Genomic DNA, 25,736 nt, shown 5'->3' with positions numbered 1-25,736 from the left:
GTGGTGTAGACAATATATTTTAGGATTGTTGCTACTAGGATGAAACTGCTGTCTTGTATCACCGAGATTTGTAGAGATTTGGTCGTCCTCTCTCTCCCAGGCATGAACAATATGCCATAACATATGCACAACCCTTTTTCATTTTTTGTTTGATAATTTTAGTTTTATGGAAATAACCAAAGCAAAAATACAGTATAGCAAAGGGAAGGAAATTTTGAACCAAAGGATATGCAATTCCAGCAGTGCTCAGATATACACAGAAACACTGTAGCAATCATCTACAGAAAAGGAAAATATGTAGCATTTACCATTCGACTATCATGTTAGCAAATGATGGGGTTCAACAAAGAATGGTAGTTACTTAGAGATCTTTCTGTGATCCAGGGAGTTCTCTATTCAAGCTAATCAGTTTTTTTTCAGAAAAATAAAAATTAACAGGTTAGAACATTTATATTCTGTGCATTTATTAGAAGAATAACTTATTTTAAGGGAGAAACCACTAAGAACATTTGCCCAAAAATCAACATCAGGACAGCATGTGCATGGTAGTTAAACTGATGTTTGCCATCTAATGAGAAAGACTATGCCATGGTAGGGAAGGCAATCTTCCTCCAACAAAAACAAGCATGAACATACCTCAGGAAAAATGTTTGCAGTACTCTTCTCATTAAACTAAATGATTATTACTAAACCCACAGCTGCTCATCACTGAAAGCAAAGCATGTTATCCCCACAGGCATTAGAATCCTATTGCAAGATAACATGAGACAGAATATATCAGATTTCTGTTTTTTGTTGGAAACTTAGCAGTAATTTCTAACCCCAGTTCCACTATAAATGTGTCTGTTTCATAGGCTTCATACGATTTAAAAGAATTAACCCTATTACAGAAAATCATGATAAGGTCAGTCAGATCAACTATATCTACTAAACCCATTATTTCTTACCCCCCAGTTATCATGCACCTTTCAGATAGACTGATAGCTAATAGTTGTCCAAAGAAAAATATAAGCAAATGTGCAGATAAAAAATAAATGGGTTATACCTGGGAACTACGCCATAACATTTCCTTCATTCCATCATCTCAAGACTAATGCCAGGCTTAAGTGGATTAAAAATTGACATAGCTTTCTGCCACATGGTGGAGGCTGGCCTAATATTAAAGTGTTTACCTCACAGACATAAGGTACAGGGTTTGGTTCTCACCTTTGAAGGAAATTAGCTAGGCTTAAATTGGCCCACAACAACAGCTAGCCTAGTACTTACCTATGAACCTATAAACACTTATGGGCACACATGCTTGTAAAGTGTGTAAAATAGGAATTCCCATGACAGTCAATTAAAGTCTTATCTGAGAACTAAAGTGACCACGGGATGCCCCCCAAGCTATATAAATAATCCCAAGATCACCACAAACATTGCCTGGGACCAATCAGTCTTGTTCAAAAACAGCCTAGTCAGACTAGAGATGATCCATGAGTAACAATATTATCCAGCTAATTCACAATGACATATAGATTTTATATAGATTTGTATATACGCTAGAGGATGACACAAATGTTATTTCAGTTTTGGGGACTTTTGTTGGGTTCAGGGATCGCTAAAATTAAATCTTGATACCAGGAAAATGGTACAGCCTTGTGAAGTAGAAAACAGGCAATTCTGGTAAAAATGTTGAGATTTGCTGAGGCCAGTGCAACAGTGAATTTTTAAAATTTGTTGCTAAAAACAGCAATCAGTCTCTGTCCTTCTATGACAAAATAAGTAGGTCAGTTATACAGAGGAACTTGTTAACTCTATAAGTCTGAAAGTTCGAAGGTCCAGATTCCCTAGATAACATTCAGAACTTCTTAAGCCTGGCTAGCTGCAGCCATAGTTTTAAAAAGGTGTTAGGAGCTAATCTATACAGCTAATCTATACAGCTTGATTAAACAAGCTATAGTCACATAAGATCTCTAATTCTAATTTTGGAATAAAGATGAGGCTAATCTCTCCATGATAACCTTATATTTTCTTCCATGTGTTTTTACTCCTCAAACTTTATGACAAAGATAAGCAAACAACCTACTATTAAAATGGTTATAAAAGGATGTGAAAAAAGCCTAGTCATTTTCAAATACAACCAAAAAGTCTTCAATAATCTTCTCCAGCAGTTGAAGAAAATCCATCATGTTCTTGAACAAGACATGGACACTTCATACTCCAGAACTAATACTTTATATTAAATGATGCACTCATATATTGCATAGAAGAAAGGTCTGAGAGTGTAGATATAGTACTCACCTAAGGAAAGTAACCCCACACCAAATTAGGAGAATATATCATATGCAACTTTGTCAACAAATTATATTTCAAAGTGACGAGTATAAATCATGTGCCCTGAAATGTCATATGAGCCAATGTTCAATAAACCAAACTCTTAGCAAAAATTATTGGTATAGTTGTTTTGTGATTGTCCTAGTATATTTTCTTGAGTTATTCATGCTACAGCAGACCCATTTCTTCATACTCCGATAGAAATTATGGGCAAAGGGCGAAAGACCATAAATGGCCAAACTCTTCTAGAATGCATCACTGCATAGAATATAACATGTTCCTTTCCCAAAGGTATAAAAATGAGCATATTAAGGATTTGAAACCAGCATGTGCATTACTGGTCAAGCAGTTTAATGTTTCAAAAGCAAACAAAAATAAGCAGCGACACCACTGCATTTCTTTTAGATAGGAAGAACAATAATAAAATATGAGTTTCTGACATAACCCACTGCAAGCATTGCCCTTTCATTTAACTGCCCTTGATGACGGTATAGAACTATAGTGGAAAGAGACTTGAAATTGTGACTTTTTCCTAAGCTGCCCATTTCAGCTTCTAAATCACGTCACCACAATGTTTACTTGAGATTATGTCATGCAAGTGTGTGGAAATGTAAACAATTTACAGCAAGCAGCAATTAAGCATTTAAACGTAATAGTTTCACTAGTGTATGAGATGTGCCATCAAATTTTATAACATTTGGTTTGCAACACAGTTAATTTGAAATATTTAAATATTTGCTGGAAATTCTCTAAGCATGAAATAAGGTGTAAATGTGCGCTGCAAGCAAAAGATGCTGAGCAATGTGATAGTGTTGAAAAAAACAGTTATTCTTCCAGAGGCAAAAAAAAATATATATATATATATATATATATATATATATATATATATATATATATATATATATATTTCTTGCTACAATGGAAACCTCTCTGTTACTGCTAGGTATTATCAATAAATGTTTTGTATCTTACATGTCACTTTACATGAAAAATAACACTTCTAATGAGGGATTTGTTGTTCAGCTGACATCTAAATCAAAGGAAATAACTGGTTACGCACGCAGTACAATAGAGCAACATTCATAATACCATTTATTACATATGTATTCTATTACACATAAGTGAAAATTTTGCAGCTTAAAACTATTTCTTTGCATTGCAAGTACATTTTAACAACAATTTTCATAGATGCACTGTGATCTGATATTGTACATACTACCATTTCTGTACCTTATATTTGCATCCCAAACTGTAACTTTCAACACTTCTTCCCAACATATTCATTCATTCCTTCCCCTCTCTTCACAGCTCTTAACTGTCTATCTCTAAAATATGGAATAGTTGTTCTCACAGTATAGAGCAAATGGGCAAAATGTGAAACACTTCCTAACAGCTTTAACTAGGATCATCAAACCATGGTTAAAAAGAAGTTATGTACTTAGCATAATGTTCCATCTGTATTGTTGATTTTCATTTCACCTCACATATGGGTTTGGATCTGATCCATCAGATCTGACTCAGCTGTTAGAATAGCTCATGGCAACCAAAAAGCACTTGGGCACCTTCCCTTACCCATAACACATTCAGCTCTGTTACCTCAGATCTTGTTTGCTAAAGCTATCTTATGAAGGAATATATACAGAGAATTTCACATTAATGATCACGGTGAGACCATTTCTGAAATATGGAGAAAAATAGCTAATCCACTAATGCTGAACTTCCCGCTCTACCAGGAGCAAAGGCTGGGGGCTTGGAGGGTGGGGATGTGAGGTGAAATGAAAATCGACAATACAGATGGAACATTATTGTAAGTACATAACTTATTTATCTGATATTGTCAATTTTCATTTTGTCCTCACATTTGGGATAGAGTCCCCAGCTATCTTTATCTTGGGTGGACTCATGGAAGGATGTTCCTCAAAACCATTGAATCAAAGGAGGCCCTTACTCTGGAGACCAAATCCAATTTGTAATGAGTGATAAAGGTATGATGATTAGCCCATGTGGCCACTGCACAAATCTCGTCCATGGATGCATTGGTCTGACAAACTGCTGAAGTGGCCATGGCTATGGTTGAGTTTTCTTGAACAGGTTTAGGAAGATTTATACTATGTTTGGTGTAGATGAAGGCAATGCAATCAGAGAGCCATTTTGGTACATTAACTTTGGATACTGGAAGGCCTTTCCTAGGGCTTTCAAAGCAAATAAATAATTGATTTGCCTTCCTAAAATCTTTTGTCCTGTGCAGGTAAAAATATAATTGTCTATGGACTTCCATCAAATGCAGCAACGTATTCACCTTTGTTACTGAAGTTAGGAAAGAAGATGGGTAAGTAAACAGATTGATTGACATTGGACTCTGAAACAACCTTGGGTAAAAAGGAGGGGTTGATGTGCAAGGAAACTCTGTCTTTATGGAAAATCAGGTATGGAGATTGGGAAGATAATGCCTGAATCTCTGATATCCTTATAGAAGACATAATGGCTACTAGAAAGATTGTCTTCCAAAATAAAAATTTGTTATCACATGTAGCTGCGGGTTCAGAAGGGGGATGAACAATAAAATGTAAAACTAAGTTTAGGTCCCATGGAGGGGAGGGTTCCTTATAAAGTGGTCTTAGCAAAAGGGCCCCTTTCAGAAAGAGTTTGTGGGAAATGAGTGACAAGTTATTCTTCCCAACATGAAAATCAGAGATTGCTGCTAACTGCACTTTAATCGTAAAGGCAGCTGCTCTATTATCAAACAGATGAGCCAAAAACTCCCGAACAGAGTGGACTGCTGCAGTGAAGGGATCTGTGCCATATTGATTAGCCCAGGATACAAATCTTCTCCATTTGCTCTTATAAAGTTTTTGAGCAAAAGGCTTATGGGAGGCTAGTAAGATATGGTGCACTGGAGAGGTTGTCTGGCTATCAATGGAATTGGAGAAGTCAAGCTGTCAGCTTGAGGTTGGACAGGCTGGGATGAATCATTCCTGTCAGATGTGACAGTAGGTCTGGAGTGGGATCCAGAGTCCAAGGTTTTCTCAGTAAATGAGGCCAAAGGAAGAGAAACCAGATTTGTTGAGGCCAAATTAGGGCAATGAGGATTACTGATTTCTTCAGCCTGATTGCTTTCTGGATAAATCTGGGAAACAAGGGAGTTGGGAGAAAGGCATACAGTAGACTGGAAGGCCAATCACACACTACAACATCCCTCGGTGACTCCCCTGCCGGGGAAATTAAGGAAAAGTAGCTTCTGCATTTGTTGTTCAGGGAGATGCAAAGAGGTCACAGCAAGGCTGACCCCACCTGCAGAAGATGTTTTCCACCACTTTCTGGTTGAGGGACCACTCGTGAAGCTTGAGGATGGATCTGCTCAACTTGTCTGCTATCACGTTGGACTTTCCTGGAATGTGCATTGCTACAAAAAAGCAGTTGGATGAGATCACCCATTGCCACACTCTGAGCACTTCCCAACACAGGGTGTATGATCTGGTCCCTCCCTGTTTGTTTATGTACCAGACCACCAACAATTATTTATTTATTTATTTTATTTTACATTTGTTTACCGGGAAAGTCTGATTGGGATAAGAACCATTCTCAATGGAGGCCCAGGAGAAAAGCTCCACATACAGAGATTATACAAAAACTTATACAAGAAATTATACCAAACTTATAAAAGAAATTCTACAAATAAAATATACAAGACATACAGTACACCAGAAATTACATTCTATGCTATTATAGCTGATGTGTACTATACAATTATCTGATATAATTCCTTATTGTAGTGTAGATATTGTAGTTCCTCAAAATAAGCTGAGGAAGGGTTTATAGTGGGAAACTGGATAGAAAAAGATGAGGTTAGAAATGATCTAGACATGAGAGAGAGCATAGATTATGAGGTGGTCACGGAAGAAGAAAAGGTATGACCAAATCGCCACCTTTCCTCAAGGGAGAGCATCCTGAAAGGCTTGCAATGCTAGAAACAATGCTCTCATCTCTAGGATGTTTATGTGTAGCTTGGCCTCGGTGGCAGACAAGGTGCCATGGACCATCTTCCCTAGATAATGCCCCCCCCCACCCTATCTGGGAAGCGTCCATTGTCACTGTGGCCTGTGGCTTTGGGGGAATAAAAGGTCTGCCTTGCATTAGTTGAGTGGAAAGAATTCACCAGGAAAGGTCTTTTTTGCAAGTGTCCATGATGAGAATCTGGTAGGACATGGGCTTTTGAAGAATTGACCACTGAGCAGCTAGTAGCCATTGTAGTATTCACATGTGAAATCTCACTAGTAGGACCAAGGTGATAGCTGCCACCATGGACCCCAGAGGCTGAAGGATGTAATGAGCTCTATCATCCTGTTTTTAAGCAGTTTGGAAGTTTGGCATCTGATTGTCTGCACCCTGGAGGATGGAAGCTTTGCAATCCTCTGACTCAAATCTAGAACTGCTTCTATAAATTCTAGTGTATGGGAAGGTTTCCACTGAGATTTTTCATAATTTATGGTTATACCTGCAATGTCCAGTTAATATCTCACTGAACTGCCACCAAATAATGTGACGTCCAGATAATATTCCACCGGACTGTCAACAATAATGTGATGTTTCCTACTAAACTAAGGAGCATCAATCCTAACTGTTGACTCCAATGTGAGACTGTCACTTAAATAGGAGTAATATTTCACATTTTTTCCCTAAGAGCACAACAGGAACATGCGCTATAGCCTGGGACTGGACTGTAGACTTTTGTCCACCCCTAATGTAACTCTATATTACACACTTCACAGCAATGTGTCCCAGTTTAAGACCTCTGATACACTCACACTTAAATAAATTAAATCTCACAGATCCAAAGACTTCTGGGAAAGCCTGACACAGATTTCCAGTTGTGTCCCTTCCCCAAAATAATACGGTAATGATGCCACCTATCAGAGTGTCTTCATGCCCTTTTAAAGGGGTGTCCAATTATGAAAATTAGATACTAAACAAATGATAGCAAATGACCTAAGCAGCCAGGCTTTTGGAGTGGCCCATTAAGTTATGAAGGCAAGTATAAGCACTCTCAAATCACTAAAGAAATCATCGATTGATCAACCACAATGTAAGTTAATAAAAATATTTACTAATGAACAAAATTATTAAAAATATAAAACAGTAATTTCCAATAAAGAAACAGAACTCAATCACCAGGAAAATTAAATCAATACTTCTTCTTTTTCTTCTTTCGGCTTTTCCCAGTTAGGGGTCACCACAGCGGATCACCTGTCCGCTCATGATCGGCAGTGGAGTTTTACAATGTTGAGTTGCCAGCACAGTGCCCAACCTTCCACAGAAGGCACACATATGCACACACTCATACCTAGGGCCAATTTAGAGTGTCCAATCCACCTACAGCATGTCTTTGGGATGTGGAAGGAAACCGGAGCACCCGGAGGAAACCCACGCGACCACGGGCAGGACATGCAGACTCCACACAAAAGGCACCCCAGCAGAGGATCGAACCAGTGAACATCTTGCTGTGAGGCAGCAATGCTAACCGCTGCACCACCATGGCCGCCCAAAATGAAATCAATACCGAAGGATAGAAATTCAACATTTAGAAAAACTCTAACTGATCTGATTAGTTATAATTTCCCAACTGACTAAAGAACACTGTCCCTGATCTAAACTACATTAGAGCATCTTCCAGAATTGTTCCCCCTCTGCCTCTGGGAGAACTATCTCCATGTGTGTCATGATAAGACCCTCGTGATTTCTTGAACCACATTTTGCCACCACCTCTCTGACTCTTTGGATATGGTCTCTGTGGGGTGGAAAAAAGTATGACTATGGCAGAGAGTGTCTTACCTTCTTTTTCACACATGGATAGTGTATCTTTGATCTTGGGACCAAAAAGGGAAGTGCTGTCAAATGGAGCATTGATGAAAGAAGACGTAAAAGGCTTCACAAAGTTGCAAAGGTGCATCCAGGCATGCCTCCTCATGGATGTGTCCGAACCCGCCACTCTACTCGTTCCCTCAGCTGCACGTGATATGAGCCTTATGGAAGAGTTAGCTATAGAATGTAGGGTTGCCAGCTGGGAAGTATCCTTTTCTTGAACCCCTTCAACTATGGCACTCTCAAGGGTATCTGAGAGCTCTCTGAATGGATCCCTCTGAAGCCTAGTAAAATGTGAAAGATAATTCGGCGATCATAACGTAAAGATCACTGAACAGGAAACTTGCTTCCCACATTTATCCATCTTTCTAAAATTCCTATTATGGGGATGGATAGTGGAACTTTCCTCTGAGGGTGCTTTCTTAGTAGTTGCTGCCATGACCATGGCATCTACTGTAACATCTTTTGTCCAAAATTTCTTATCGTCTGGCACTGTAATTATTTTGTGTGGTCTCCTAGGAGTTGGTTCAATGCAGTCTGGGGTCTCCCATGCCCATCAAGGGGGAGTTACCCAGGAGATAGATGGACAGGATCTGAAGGCCACCAGATATACTGACTCCTCAGGTGAAGGATTGCTGGTCTGCCAGCCACCTCTCTGCTTCAAGATCTCCAAGATGTCCCCGAAGGAAAAATCCTCAGGAGGAAACTGAGGAAATCCTTCTCCCTCATCCAGGTCGGTGTCTTCCATGGCTGATTCCTCAGTGGAGGCCAAATAATTCCTCTTACAAGTGCTATTCTGAGGGATATCCTCAGTGGGATACTCTAGGGAGGTATCAAAGTGGCAGGAGTATCCTTACAGATATCATGGGGCCTGATGACCTGCTGTCCCTGTGGAATGTCATGGTCAGAATGTGTGTGCAAGGGCTGTAGAACAGAAGACTGTAGATCTGAAGAGGGAGGTATCTTTTTAGCTGCAGAGGCAGCTATGCCATCTGCAGAGCCCCACAGGCTGACTGCTCCTGAGTAGAGAAGGACTCCAGATCCGAAAGGCAACACCCACGGATCAGAGTCCTCTCTGGCTCTGAAGACAGCTCACCCAGGGTTGAAGCCAGAGCTGAGCCCACCTGACCGGGTGCATCAAGCACTCAGATGGCCCAGAGTTGAACACATCCATGTTCTGGTACAGTGGGAAAATGAGGCGGATGGAGATTTAGGTCTACTTAGAAAGGATGATCGTACTCTCGATGTGACCAGATAAATAGAAGGACCTGGTCCTTGGGAGTGACATAATCAGTATGAATGGGCTGGTCTGATCTGAGTGCAGTGGCTCCAACCTATCCTTGCCTGATAAACTTGCAGCTGAACAAGTCAGATCCAAAACAGATATGGTCAGGGCCAACAGGTCCAACCGTGTTGTCTTATCCATAGTCTTAGTCACTTTTGTTCTCGGCTCTGAGAAGTCTTTTGGAGCCAAGCAGAATATTTACAGGACGAAGATGCAATGCTCGACTGAGTTGACCTAGATAAGGTCACTGCCATAAATGGCTTGTCCAAATGAAGATGGGAACATACCTCTCAAAATCAGCTTGTTTTTCCTTTCAACCAGGGCCCTGTGGTTGAAAGAATGGCAAATGGAACAATCCTCCTGTAAATGGCGGGGGCCAAACAGTAGCTGCATAAACTGTGTGACACTAAAAGGGATCGTGTGCCTGCACTTTGAACATTTTTTGAAGCCCACCGGCTTTTCAGATTTGCAGGAAAAAAGATGAGACATACCACTAAGGCTGTTGTGGGACAAACACATCATGTTAAAAGCCAAATTCTTTAATACAAACAGATACAAATCCAAGTAGCATAAAACAAGGTTACGGTTGGATAAAAGACTTTCGGTAAAAAACCTTCTTTAGATCCTCACTCATTAACCAGTGGTTTACTTAAAATGAGACATATAGCCAATCAGAAAAATCCAGTAACAAGTTGACCCAATGGGCTTATCATATAAACCTACCATTTAGCATATCAAAATAACCAATAGGGGGCTATTATAAACAATTTCTTCCAATCAAAGGCATGCTAGCCTCAAAGCCATTCATAATAGCAGTATCTAGTCACGGAAAAAGAAGAACCAATCAACAAAAATCCAGGAACAAGCTAGACCAATGAGTTTCTCATATAAAACAACCATTCAGCATAACAAAATGGCCAATAGGGGGCTGTCAGAAGCTATTTCTTCCAATCAGAGGCATGCTAGTCACAAACTCATTCATAATAGCAGTTTCTAGTCACAGACAAAGAAGGACCAATCAGCGGAAATTTAAAAACAAGCTACACCAATGAGCTAATCATACTGAATCAACTATTTAGCATATAAAAAAAAACAATAGGAGACTGTCAGAAACTATTTCTTCCAATCAGAAATGTGCCAATCTCAAAACCCTTCATAGTAGTATTTTCAGAACACAGAAAGAAAAAAAAAACAATCATCTTGTATCGGGAAGCTTATTCACCAATAGGGGTCAAGTCATAACTATTCATGATCATAAGAGAGAAAGAGCCAATGAATTTTAGTCAAAAAGTTAATCTGCCAATGGAAAATAAACCATGGCTCTGTATAGTCATAAGAGGAAAGCAGCCAAATACAAGCACAAGGTGGAAGTCAAACACCCAATGGAAGCAAAGGGAAGCCAAGATACAGGCACTCCTAAGTGATAGTATGACTCTAAGGGAAAGCAAAACAACAGAGTGCAAGGCTCGTATTTACTAAAGTCCAAAAAGCAGTTAGCATATTCCATCAGATCAACTGAATTTCTTGGCAAGGCCTCTTGCTTTTAAAAAGGGCTTATCTACCCTGAACCTTGTTTTATGCTACTTGGATTTTTATCTGTTTGTATTAAAGAATTTGGCTTTTAACATGACGTGTTTATCTCACGACAGCCTTGGTGGTACGTCTCATCTTTTTTCCTGCATTTCTCTACTTGTTGAGACCATCTTTGGCAACGTAGTGTTTTTGTTTTTATGCTTTTCAGATTTCTCAGCCATTGAAAAGAAAGGCAGAGAACACCCATGTACAGACACAAAGATAAACTAAAAGGAAAAAGATATATATATATATATATATATATATATATATATATATATATATATATATATATATATATACATACATATATATATATATATATATATATATATGTGTGTGTGTGTATTTATATAGGGTCTATATTAGAACATCGAAAGTTTAAGGGTTTGAATCACTAAAGGTCGACCTTTAATGATCGAACCATTAAAATTTCGAATGTTCAGAAAAAATAAATTAAAAAAAAAGAAAATTTAAAGGGTGTAGACAGGGGGGCAAGCCCCCCTGCACCCTCCACACCCCCCACTACTTAAATATACCAACTCTGAGACCATAGTACATTGAAGTAAATGGAAATCTCCCCTTACGGAGATTTTCGTTTACCCGTTCGACATTCTGCACTTTCGCTATTCTTGTGTTAACAATGTCGATTCGACATTGTCGGCTTTTGAGAATATAATAGGCAACCATTTATATATATATATATATATATATATATATATATATATATATATGTGTGTGTGTGTGTGTGTGTATGTGTGCGTGTGTGTTTTTTGTTTTGAAAGTTTAAAAGGTAAATAACAGAAAAGCTGCTAATGACAGTAGCAGAGCTATCTCAAAGGGTAAATGGGAGGGAAAAGGAAAGTAACCTAATAAAAAGTTACTTGAGAGGACGAAAGTTTAAATGAAAAATGGGAAAAGTAGTTAAGTTAGAATAATAAAAATGGAATAAAAAGGAGAGGAACAGTAAATATTTAAAGATATCACATCTGCCCAAGTGCTACAGGAATGACCACTTCTTTCACGAAGCGGCAAATGAGATCTGAGGTAATAGGGAGGGATGATTATGGATAAGGGGAGGTGCCCAAGAGCGTTTTAGTTGCCACAAGCTATGTAAGATTCTAATGGCCAAGTCCGATCAGACGGAGTGGCTCCGAACGCATATGTGAAGATGAAATGAAAACTGACAATATCAAATTAATTGTTTCTTCATGTTTACAAAGAGATCCTTTGATGAAGTCTTATAACTCAACATTATTTATGATTTTTTTTGCTCATCAGTTCATAGGTGTGTACTAGGCTAATGGCCCTGGAGCCTTTGCAAGCCTAGCCCATAGAAGTGCCCTGGCATTGTGCCGCCTGATGATAGATCCCAGTGCCTCTATTAAGTAGAGCCACTGGAGTGATCCCCAGGGTGAACTTTCTATTTCCCATCCACTCATCAAGATTTCTGTTGAAGAGGGCCAGTGAGGTGCACTGCCTGACATGTATGGGAGGTCTATTCCGGAGCACAGGCAGTCTCTGGGTTACGAATCTGTCCCTCCAGCATGTTCTGTTGATTGTAGTAATGAGGTTAAGGTCTCTGGAGCATGTGGTGCAGAAGGATTGGGATTTCTTTAGATGTAGCATTTCTAACAGAGCTGGGTCAGACATGGCTTTGTAAGTCAAGCAGAGATAGCCTCTTAGTAGACGATATGAGACAGAGAACAGCTGAAGTTTTTTGAGTCTGTCTGTGTAGGACATGTGTTTAAGGCCTGGGATCCTCTTCGTGAGGTACTTTTGTGGCCTCTCCAGCTGTTGCAGGTGTCTAGTGAGGTACATGCCAAATGGGGCATTATACTCGATGACTGGTCTAATGAGGGAAGGGAAGAGTAGAGAGAGAGGGTGACCGCTTTCTTCCTGGATGCAAAACCTTTGGTAATGAGATGTGCCACATAGAAGGACTTTCTGACCACAGTGGCAATGTGGTGGTCGAAGGTGGGGTTGCTGTCAACCTGTGTCCCCAGATCTCTTGTAATACCTTCAGTGTTCAGTGGGCTCCCATCGATGTGGTAATTAGTGGGAACTGGGTTTTTCCCAAAGGGGATGATGATGCATATTTTGGCATTAAGCTTAAGGCCATGGTTTTGACACCAGTCATTGGTCTCAGTGAGGCCTTTCTGTAGGATGTCTGCATCACTTGGGGAGTTAATAATGGCTCCCAGTTTGCAGTCGTCTGTGAACTTGGTCAGCCAGAGTCCCTCCGTGTTGGCCTGGACTTCTGAGAAGTATATGATATACAGGAGAGGACCCAGGACTGATCCCTGTGGGACTCCACTCATGACTGGTCAGCAGTCTGACTTGGAGTCCGCTACTTTCATGCTGTGGGTTCTATCTGTGAGCCAATTTGCAACTCACCTAATGATATAGGGGGTTGATACCAAGTTTGGTGAGTTTATCAATAATTCCTGAGTGAAGGATGGTATCAAAGACCTTGGCCAGATTGAGATAGGCTGCAATAACTGCCTTATCCTCATTTACAGCTCTGGTGACTGACTCAAAGAAGTCAACCAGGTTGAGCAGGTATGATCTACCATTTACAAAACCAAATTGTGTGGGATCTAGAGTTGGGAAATTCCCTATATCCTTGTTAATTAGTTCCATGATGATGTGCTCCATAGCCTTACATATCAGACTCATCAGGCTAATGGGGTGATAATTCCCAGGGTCTGTAGTCACTCCCCCTTTATGGAGAGGGATGACTGTAGCAGTGCGCCATTCGGTAGGGATAAAGCCTGAGGTGAGGCTGTGAGTGAACAAGGCACACAGATGTGGTGCTAGTTCACTTTGCAGTTCATGTAGAACACAGCCGGGTAAAGCTGTCACTGAATCTGTTGGCCAGTATGTTGGCAATATCTGTTGGCTCAATATAGGAGGTACCATTGCGCAGTAACTCAGAGCAAATCTGGGTATTGCCATGGAGATTCTTGATATAACTATAGAAGGATTTGTGGGGTTTTTTGTATCTGCCGCAATTCTGCCTTCATAGCTGGCTTTAGAGGTTTTGATGAGGGATCTCCACTTTTTGTTGAGGCTAATAAGGGAGTTTATCCAGGCTTGGGACTTCACCTTTTTCTGCAACAGTGTCTTCCTTCTGTTGTAGAGTTTATTAATGGCAGGAGACCACCAGACTGGCTTCCTTTTTTTGGAGGAGAGCGTCTTGGTTTGTTGGGTATGGCTAGTTCCATGCATTTATGTACATGTTCGTACAGTGCATTGGTGTATGTTTCAGCAGTCATGCATCTATTTTCCATTGGCAAGGGTGCCTTGAAGTTAGCCACTTCTGTTCTTAGGAGTCCAAAGTCAGTTTTGGAGAAGTTTTTCATGGTGGTTACCTTTGCGGGGGGGGGGGGGTGAGATGTGGATTTCCATGGTGATTAGTTTGTGGTCGAATCTAACCAGGGAGGAATTGACTATCGGTGTAGAGCAACATCACCCATGTTAGTAATAACCAGGCCAAGGATGTTGCTTCCTCTAGTAGGGGTAAGAATGAGCTGGTCCGGGGCATTGGAACTGATGAATTCCAGGAAGTGTTGGCCCAGTGTATTGGTGCATGAGTAGTTTTCCCAGTTGGTGGAGGAGTAGTTGAAGTCACCTAGTATGAGAGTGCTGGGTGGGACCATAATAGTTTCCAGGGTGCTTAGGAACATGGAGTGAGAGTCTAAGGGACATGGTTGGGGACCTATAGCAGGCTATGACCTGGTTCTCCATCTTACTCAATGTTAGTTGTACCTGAAGTATCTCAGATGCATTATGCTGGGCTACTAGTCTGGAGGTGTGCATATCCTTTATGAATATGGAGACACCACCGCCTTTGGAGCTTCAGTCCATGTTCTGGGGCCGAAAGGTGTGGAATGGGTTATAGCCTGGTACAGCAGGGGTGCTTTCTGCTGCTTTAAACCAGGTCTCCATTACAGCACAAATGTTGATGTTCTCCATTTTGAGGAGTGCTTCAAGTAAGTGTATCCTGAGAGTTAGACTTCTAGTATTGAGCAGCATGACCCTCAAATTGCATTTATTTATAGCTGTTGCAGTAGTAATTTGGTCTTTGGAACATTGCCTAAAAAAGGCGTTATAGGGGTGGCAAGAGCCACCCTATGTTCTCAACAATGAACATATGAAAGTTCCTTGTTATCTCAACTTCATGTCTTGCTTTAATAGAATAGACTGCATTTGTATGAAATACATCTAAATATTTATTTTTGCCTACTGTTTGTTAAAACCGTTCCTGACTTCATCGAATGTCCCTGTCTTTGCATCTTATTTATAGTCTAGGAGGTAATTAGGACTATAGTCATAAAATGGGGTGGGGGTTGGCTGTGGATGAAGGCAACTTATTCTCTTATCGTTTAAACATTCTGTTCACATATAAACAGACTGCATTTATAAAAATAAGCTGGAATTTATTTTCCCTCTGGCTATGGTTTTGTGCATACTAAAATTGAAACTATCTGTGACTGCACAAAATGTCCCTATCTTTGCTTCAAATCATCATGCCTTTGGGACTGTAAGTAATTGAAGACTGGGGTCACTAAATGGGGTGGTGGGTCTGGCTGTGGCTGCAGGTGACTTATTCCCTTGTTATTTGATCAGTATATCTGTCTTTAAAGACACACATCACTTGGACGAAATAACTTGGAATAGTGCTTCTCTAGCTACTGCTTTGTATGTAGTGAAGTTGAAACTGTAATTGCACAGAATGTCCCTTCAGCTGGAAGGAACTTTTTCTCATTGTTTGCCTAATGCAATATTTGGCTTTACAGGGCAGGTGTGCACTTGTATGAAATACGTCAGAATATTTATTTTTCCAGCTGTAGGGGTAAAGTGATCACTCGGCAACTCTGTTGTCATAGACTCCACTACATTTCTGCCATCTAGCGAAGATACGGTGAGCAGGCAACTAGCAAGCTGGTAGTTTTGCTGTTGGTATGTTACTACTAGTTTGTTACTCATTTAATGGGAAGGGTTCTGGTTGGGGAAGTTTTATTTTTATAGAATGAAGGACAGCCTTGAATGGAACTCGTGTCATCATCATCTTCGTTTGGCTGTTCCCGTTAGCGGTCGCCACAGCGGATCATCTGTTTCCATTTCTTCCTGTCCTCTGCATCTTGCTCTGTCACACCAACCGTCTGCATGTCCTCTCTCACCACATCCATAAACCTTATCTTAGGCCTTCCTCTTTTCCTGTTACCTGGTAGCTTCATCCTTAGCATCTTTTTCCCAATATATTCAGCATTCCTCCTCAGCACATGTCCAAACCAACATAATCTTGCCTCTCTGGCTTTTTCTCCAAACCTTCCAACTTGGGCTGACCCTCTAATATACTTATTCCTAATCCTGTCCACCCTCGTCACACCCAGTGCAAATCTTAACATCTTTAACTCTGCCACATCCAGCTCTAATCCTGCCTTTTTGTCAATGCCACTGTCTCCAACCCATATAACATAGCTGGTCTCACTACCCTCTTGTAGACCTTCCCTTTTACTCTTACTGGTACTCGTCTGTCACAAATCACTCCTGACACTCTTCTCCACCCACTCCATCCTGCCTGTACTCTCTTCTTCACCTGTCTTCCACACTCACCATTACTCTGAACTATTGATCCCAAGTATTTAAACTCATCCACCTTCGACACCTCTACTCCTTGCATCCTTACCATTTCTCTATCTTCCCTCTCATTCACACACATATATTCTGTCTTAGTCCTGCTGACCTTCATTCCTCTTCTCTCTAGAGCATATCTCCATCTCTCCAGGGTCTCCTCCACCTGTTCCCTACTCTCACTACAGATCACAATGTCATTTGCAAACATCATAGTCCACGGGGACTCCTGTCTGATCTCATCTGTCAACCTGTCCATCACCATTGCAAATAAGAAAGGGCTCAGAGCTAATCCTTGATGTAATGCCACCTCCACCTTAAACGCATCAATCACTCCCACCGCAGACCTCACCGCTGTCACACTACCCTTGTACATATCCTGTACTACTCTTACATACTTCTCTGACACTCCCAACTTCCTCATACAATACCACAACTCCTCTCTAGGCACCCTGTCATATGCTTTCTCTAAGTCTACAAAAACACAATGCAACTCCTTCTGACCTTCTCTGTACTTCTCCGTCAACACTCTTAGAGCAAACATCGCATCTGTAGTGCTCTTTCCCGGCATGAAACCATACTGTTGATCACTAATCATCATTTCCCTTCTTAACCTAGCTTCCACTACTCTCTCCCATAACTTCATGCTGTGACTGATCAGTTTAATCCCTCTGTAGTTACTACAGCTCTGCACATCACCCTTATTCTTAAAAATTGGTACCAAAACACTTTTTCTCCATTCCTCAGGCATCCTCTCACTTTCCAAAATTTCATTAAACAATCTGGTTAAAAACTCCACTGCCATTTCACCTAAACACCTCCATGCTTCCACAGGTATGTCATCTGGACCAACAACCTTTCCATTCTTCATCCTCTTCATAGCTATCCTTACTTCCTCCTTGCTAATCCACTGCACTTCATGGGTCACTATCCTCACATCATCCAACCTTCTCTCCCTCTCATTCTCTTCATTCATCAACCCCTCAAAGTACTCTTTCCATCTGCTCAACACACTCTCCTCACTTGTCGTGTGGCAAAGCTTAAAAGTCCAGTCATGTTGTGCTGTCAGAGGATGGAATTATACAGAGCTACTGCTGCTTTTGACCTGTCAGAGGATGGAAGCCATGGCTCATCATGCTGTTGGAAGATGGAAGCAGAGCTGTTGCAGTTGTTGTCCCTCTGGAGGATGGGAGCTATAGGTTCATAGGTTCATAGGTAGGTACTAGGCTATCGGCCCTGGGGCCTATACAAGCCCAGTCAAAAAGTATCCTTGCTTTTGCCACCCAAGAAAATTATTTTCCTGTGCCACTGTTGAGCAGAGCCACAGAGGTGATCCCCGGGGTGAATTTCCTATTTCCCATCCAATCATCAAGATTTTTCTTGAAGAGTGCTAATGAGGAGCTTTGTTTGATATAGATAGGTAGTTTATTCCAGAGTATGGGAAGTCTCTGGGACAGGAATCTATCCCTCCAGCATGTTCCATTTATTGTGGTGACAAGGTTTAGGTCTCTAGAGCGTGTAGCTCGAAGGGATTGGGATTTCTTTAAGTGGAGCATATCCAACAGCTCTGGGTTTGACATAGCTTTGTATGTTAGGCAGAGATCACCTCTGAGTAGGTGATATGCGATGGAGTAAAGCTGGAGTTTTTTGAGACGGTCTGTGTAAGGCATCTGTTTGAGGCTGGTAATCCTCTTTGTGAGGTATTTCTGTGGCCTTTCCAGTTGTTGTAGATGTCTTGTGAGGTACATACCAAAAGGGGCGTTGTACTCTATAATGGGTCTAATGAGTGATGAGTAGAGGGAACAATGACCTCTTTTTTTCTGGATGAGAAACCTTTTGTGATGAGGTGTGCCACGTAGAAGGATTTCCTGACTACTGTGGTGATGTGATTATCAAAGGAGAGACTACTGTCCACCTGTGTCCCAAGGACTCTTATCACACTTTCAGTGTTAAGTATACTACTGCCTATGTTGTAGTTCATGGGTGTAGAGTTTTTACCAAAGGGGATAACAATGCACTTTTTGGCATTGAACTTGAGGCCATGGCGTTGACACCAGGCATCTGTCTCAGTGAGGCCCTTTTGTAGGATGTCCACATCGTTAGGAGTTTTGATTATGGCTCCTAGTTTGCAGTCATCTGCGAACTTCGTTAGCCAAAGACCTTCTGTGTTAGCCTGTACTTTAGAGAAGTAGATACCAAACAGGAGAGAACCCAGGACTGAACCCTGTGGTACTGCACTTATCACTGGTCTGAAGTCGGATTTGGAGTCTGCTACTTTCACAGTGTGGGTTCTGTCAGTGAACCAGTTGGCAACCCATCTTGTGACACAGGGATTTATACCTAGTTTAGTGAGTTTATCTATAATTCCAGAGTGGGGGATGGTGTCGAAAGCCTTGGGAAGATCTAGATAGGCTGTGTGAACCACCTTACCCTTGTCTACAGCTTTGGTGACTGCTTCAAAGAAGTCTATCAGGTTTAGGAGACATGATCTGCCTTTTAGAAACCCAAACTGGGTGGGGTCCAGAGTTTGGAGATTACCAATGTCTTTGTTTATAAGTTCCATGATGATACGTTCCATGGTCTTGCAGACCAGGCTCATCAAGCTAATGTGGCGGTAGTTCCGGGGGTCCGTGGTGGCTCCCCCCTTGTGGAGTGGGATAATCATTGCTGTGCGCCATTCAGCAGGCACAACGCCTGAAGTGAGGCTATGATTGAACATGGCACTTAGGTGGAGTGCCAGTTCATTCTGTAGTTTGTGTAGAGCGCAGCCTGGGATGTTGTCTGGTCCCATGGACACTGTGTTCTTGGCTTTGGAGAGTGTGGTTTTTACCTGTGCAGCCGTGATTACAGTAACTTTGCATTCTTCCGGTATAGAGATGGGCTCTTTAGGGGGTGAGAGGGGGGGTAAAGTTAACACTGAACCTATCTGCCAGGATGTTGGCAATATCAGTTGGGTCTGTATATTTAGTGCCATTGTGCTGTAACTCAGAGCAGATCTGAGTATTGCCATTGAGATTCTTGACATAGCTATAGAATGCTTTGTGGTTGTCTTTAGAATCAGTGGCGATTTTGTTTTCGTAACTAGCTTTGGAGGATTTTATCAGGGATCGCAGCTTCTTACTGAGGCTGACCAGGGAGCTCCTCCACTTGTGGGATTTTACACTCTTTTGCAACAGTTTCTTCCTTCTGTTGTACAGTTTGTTTATGGCAGGGGACCATCAGATTGGCTTCCTTTTTTGGAGGATAGCGTCTTGGTTCTGTTTGGGATAGCACGATCCATGCACTCATGTAAGTGCTTATAAAATGCAATTGTGTAGGATTTAGTAGTTCAGTAGTCATAACTGTATTATCCATCTGCATGGGTGTCATGACGTTCACCACTTCTGTCTTAAGAAGCATGAAGTTGGCTTTGGATAATTTTTTTACCATGGTTTCCTTAATGGGGGGGTGGGGGCAGGATGTGGATATCTAGGGTAATTAGCTTATGGTCGGATCGGACCAATGAGGCATTGAATTCAAGTGTGGAACACTGGTCAGTCATGTTGGTAATGACTAGATCTAGGATATTGTTGCCCCTGGTGGGGGTGTGGATAAGTTGATCCAGGGCATTGGAGTTTATGAATTCCAGAAAGCATTGAGGGAAGGAGTTGGTACATGAGTTGCTTTGGCAGGTGAGGTTAGGAGCTGCAAAACCCCCTGGGCTTAATGGGGCCATTAGTATTGCCAGTTTATTAAAAATTAGAAGAGCGAAGTTATAAAATAAGGTGTGGGAACAAGTATTATTCAAACAAATTAGATGGTCAGGTGCTAAGGCAGGGAATTTATAACTGTTTTGAGTACCTTTTACATCAGGGTTAGTAATGACATAAGTATAGGAGGTTGGTTATGTAATGTCAATGTTATTCTAAGACGTTAGAAGGTCACAAATGTTTATGTAAGACCAAAAGAATTTCTTAAGTGGCCATTTTTAACTTTTAATGTTTAATTTTACAATGTCATACTTGATATGTGACAAAATGTTATTAAATGTTATAGAACCTATATATATATATTAGTTAGTTTTTGACTGTTGGTAGATTACAAGGTTTCTAGGAAGGTTTTAATCAGAACTTTTAAATGTATATAAATGTTCGTGGCATTCATAGTCTTTTTAACATCTCTAATAGAATGTATTTTTTGTACTAACGGTAGGACAGAATAGGGAATTATACATTTTATGACAGATGCAAAGCATAACATTGTAAGTGTATGACTATGGTATAAAGGTTTTATTTCTTTAACTACAAGTGTGATAATAGAATAATTGAAAGTCAATTAAATGATTTGGGTTTGGCAAGGGTAGTATAAATTAACCCACCAACCTATGTAAAAATGTCTTGAGAAAGCCTGGGAGGGCCCGGGTGAAAGTGCTTGACGTTACATTTTGGAAGTGTTTGTATGTTTTAACGCTGTGCTGGTGAAGCTGTTAAATTAAAGGACTTTTACTCAACACCTGGTTCGTAATCCTTGCATCCTGACTATTTCGGATTACCAGTTGGTGTTTGTGCAAGAGTTTTCTGTCTTTTTGAACATGAGTAGTTTTCCCATTTAATGGTGGGGTAGTTGAAATTGCCCATTATTAGGGTGTTTGGTTGAACCCTAATATTTTCCAGTACATCAAGAAAAGAGGAGTGGGAATCCTGGGGCATGGTGGGTGATCTGTAGCAAGCTAGAATTTGGATTGCAGTTTTGCCCAGAGTTAGTTGCACTTGGATAACCTCGGCTGCATTATGCTGAGCAACTAGCCTGAAGGTGTGGATATCCTTAATGAATATGGACACACCTCCGCCTTTGGTGTTCCGGTCCAGGTTATATGGCCGAAATGTGTGGTATGAGTTATAGCCTGGTAGTGCAGGGGTGCTCTCTGGAGCCTTGAACCAGGTCTCAGTCACTGCACAGATATCAATGTTCTCCATTTTAAGGAGTACCTCGAGTGAGTGCATTTTGAGATTTAGACTTCTAGCATTGAGTAGCCTCACCCTCAGTTTTTGCTTGCCTGTTCCTGTTACGGTGGTGAATTTGTCATTTGAACCTTGCCTAAAAAAGGCACTATAGGGGCAGCAGGAACCTTAGCCAGTATCCGGAATCCCAGGGGTGACAGGTGCAGGCCATCTCTGGCAAAGCATCATGATCTATCGACCATGTCATCCCAGGCAGACAGATACTGGATCCCTTTAGAATGGTACCAGAAGCTTAGCCAATTGTTGAAGTCAATCATTTTGTCCTTGTACTGTGGCATCATTCTGGGTGATGGCAGAATGTTACTCAGGGCTAGGGTCATACCTGCCGACAGGCAGCTGACAGTAACCTTTTCCTTTTTTAGCCTGGTGAGTGGGACATCGGTGTGCCTGACTATAGAGTCACCTATGACTAGTGTGTTGGGTATGTTGTTTTGCCTTATTGGCTGTGGTTGAGTGGCACACTAAGTCTGTGGGCTATGTGTCATTTGGGTTGTGTTGGGGGGCTGGAGGTTGCTTGCATTTCTGCTTTGGCGGTCTCTGTTACTTGAGCAGATTATTATTGAGAGCCTCCGCAAATGTTTTTGTGTTTCTATGTGTGGATTTTGGTGGCATAGATTTAGTGAGACTATGTGATGAGTGTGGTGTGGTGCAAGTGTTTACCTTCTCCTCTTGACTGTCAAGTTCAGTCTTGATTGGAGAGAGCTTTACCTCCAGTTTGGCTAGATAAGTGCATCTCTCACAGGTTGTAGTGTTGGGTGGTAGGAGGAGAGGGTTGTCTGTGTACATGAGGCAATTTCTACATTGCCCCAAGGTGCCCAGATTCATCAGATAGACAGGAGAGAACACTGGGAGCTAGCCCTTGGACATGCCTGAATAAAAACTGTTTTCCTCTAGATAAGTGAGGAAAGTGAGTACAAGAGCTGTTTTCTAAGCAAGTGAGAAAAGTAAGTACCAAAACTGGTTTCCTCTAGGTAATGAGGAAGGTTGAGTACTGTAGTAATTAGTAGGTTATTTGGTGCTTACAAGTTCTGAACAAGTGCTGATCACGAATAAGCAAATTCAAGTGGTAAAACTACGAATCTGTATCTGGTTAAACTAGTTACAGGAAAGGGGGGAAACAAGTGCAAATGTGGGCTTTTAAATCAGAAAGTTGACAGAGATGGAAAATCTGCCCAAACGGCCAGTAACTATATATATATATATATATATATATATATATATATATATATATATATATATATATATATATATACATATATATATGTACATACAGAAAAGTAGCTAAAACAGCAGTCAAAACAATTCAAATGCAGTGCAAGCAAATGCAGTGCAAGCTAGCACACTTGAGTATGTAGCAATGTTAGACCAAACAGTTTAAAAAATGCAATTAAATTAAAAATGACTAAAAACAAGTGCAGAAGGAGTCTATTAGGTAGAATGAGGTAAAGAGATGGGACTGGGGGGAGTGTCCCAGATCAAATCTACAGTGGGGGCGGGCAACTGCAAAAGCCTCCAAATTTAACAACAACACAGGAATAGGGAGGGTGGGAAAGCAACACCTTCAGCAGAGATCTCTGAAAAACTATACAGTGAAGCAAAAATAACAGTGCACAACTCTGAAGTCAGCCAGCAATGATATAAAATTAGTCAAACAACAATTACCAGTAAACAACTCTGAAGTGCCAGAAAAATATACTCAGCTCTGTATATCTCCAGATAGTTTGAAGAGCACTCTGTCAGGACACATGAAGGCTCCAGCAATGATATACTGATCAATGAGCACTGAGCAATGATATACTATACTGAGCTTCTGGTGTTATAAGAAAGGATGAGAACTGCACTTGGTTACTGTTGCTGATACCTTGTTAGAGAATGGGATCCACATCACTTCAGTTACCAGTACAGTTGCCTGGATGAACAATGGTAGACGTACTGAGCTACTACTGCTCTTGTGGAATTCATGCCACATAATCCAGTGCCATAATGACTTCTGTTTCTATTCACAATCTATGCATCTGTTATGGAAAAATGAAGGGGTGAGTCCATTCTTATTATAGTGCTTGCGTATTTGTGAAAGTCAGCATCAAATCTGACAAGTCATTTGTGTGCTATGACAGTCAGTATACATGATCCACTTGTAATCAAAATATTGTACTGGATAGACACACGTCTTCTGTGGAAAAAAATAAGATGCAGCATCCACATTGCACATGAGCTGTGGACAAATTCTGGACAGAATGTATCACTTGCATATAATATGGTTTGCCAAACAAGCAGAGAGATCGTCTCCTGATACTGCAGTTGGTAATTTCTTTCTTTTTCTGGTTTCAGTACTTCACAATTTGGACAACCTTAAATGAGTAAAGCAATCCATCATGCTTTCTACACTTAGCAAGAAAGAAAAGATCTGCAATAAAACTGCCACAGATTGTACTTGACAATTCAGATCTAGTGCCCTCTATCAAGATGGAGGGAAACTGTTCTGTTCTGCTTACAACTGCTGCCTAGATGACACAAGGAAGGATACCATTGTGGATCATCTTGCAAGCCAGAAACACCAGCAAAATATGGAGAAGGCAGGTAAACAGAATGCACCATGCTCACAAGCTTTAAAGCAGGCACAGAAGCAGCAGTGGTCTGAAGAGAGAGAGTGCCACAGATACTCTACAAGCATGGTGTTCTGCAAATATCCCAGTCAAGAAACTGGGCAATTCTCAGCATTGGTAGTGAATGGAAAAGTGTGTGAAGGCAACTGGTGAACTGCCACAATCAAATACTCTGTGTCAGCTATACCTTCCAAATTTGCAGGAGCACAAGAAAAATAAAAGTTATGTTCTTACCATAACGTTCCATGTTAGTTGTCTTCTTCTCGCCTTCTTTCTTGCTGGATGGGTTCGGAGCCGACCTCGGCTCTGACTCGGCCACTCTAAAACTCGAGAGTTGGTTCCACCGGCTCGAGGCCCCCCTTATATCCCACAATGCTAGGCATGAATTACCTCAGATCTCATTTGTGAGCTAGGCCCAGCTAATAATACAACCAGGAAAAAACTGGAAAGGAGTCCACCTCTATAAACAAAGGGAAGGAGAAAAGGTGACCTAAGCCTGATGTAGGAAAAAATGCACAGTAGAGCATATACCTATCGCAAACAGGTGGTAGAAAGAGAGGTCACAATCAAACTCCTCTAGGTCTGTCCAGGCCAGGGGGAAGGAGGGTGGGACGCAAGAAAGAAGGCGGGAAGAAGACAACTAACATGGAACGTTATGGTAAGAACATAACTTCTATATGTTAAGTTGTCTATCTCGCCTTCATTCTTGCTGGATGGGACCGCGTCCCTAGCACCTTGTCCCGGGTGGCCTAACGGAACAGACTCTTGAGCACAGTGGAACCAAAATTAGCTCTATGCCTAGAAGCTAAATCCAACTTATAATGTGAAATGAAAGTGTGAGGAGTAGCCCAAGTAGCTGCTGCACAAATGGTGTCTATAGGCAGTCTGTCTTGGAAGGCTATAGAAGTAGCCAAAGCTCTGGTGGAATGGGCTTTAGGTTTGTTAGGTAGCTTTTGGTGTCTTATTTCACAGACAATGGAAATTAGAGATGTTAGCCATCTAGATAGTGATACCTTAGAAACAGAAAGTCCCTTTCTGCCTTCTGCATAAGAGACAAACAGCTGGTCAGATTTTCTGAATTGTTTGGTTCTATCCAAATAGTACCTTAACTGACGATGAACATCTAGCCAATGCAATTTTTGTTCAGACCTATTAGAATATTCTGGAAAAAACACAGGGAGGTCAATGCTTTGATTTAGGTTAGACGCCGAGGCTATTTTAGGTAAAAAGGACGGGTTGGTTCGTAAGGATACCCTGTCCTTATGGAACAACAGATAAGGAGGTCGACAGCTGAGTGCATGAAGTTCTGAAACTCTTCTAGCTGAAGTAATAGCTACCAGAAAGAGAGTCTTCCATGATAGCAATTTTAAAGAACAGGAAGCTGCAGGTTCGAAAGGGGGGAGAATCAAGGAACTGAGAACTAAATTTAGGTCCCAAGGAGGAGGAGGATTTCTTATA

The 25,736-nt window shown here is 41.1% G+C and overlaps 1 protein-coding gene across 2 annotated transcripts in view; it reads right to left on the bottom strand.

The window, feature by feature from the left end:
• Positions 1-25,736, bottom strand: part of MICU3 (mitochondrial calcium uptake family member 3) — a 1,861,160-nt gene that overhangs the window by 113,061 nt on the left and 1,722,363 nt on the right. The window lies entirely within an intron of this gene.

This window comes from Protopterus annectens, chromosome 2.part1 (assembly GCF_019279795.1).
Source record: "Protopterus annectens isolate FY-2018-M chromosome 2.part1, PAN1.0, whole genome shotgun sequence".
In the NCBI taxonomy this organism is placed as follows: domain Eukaryota; kingdom Metazoa; phylum Chordata; order Ceratodontiformes; family Protopteridae; genus Protopterus; species Protopterus annectens.
This window is presented reverse-complemented; position numbering and strand designations above follow the sequence as displayed.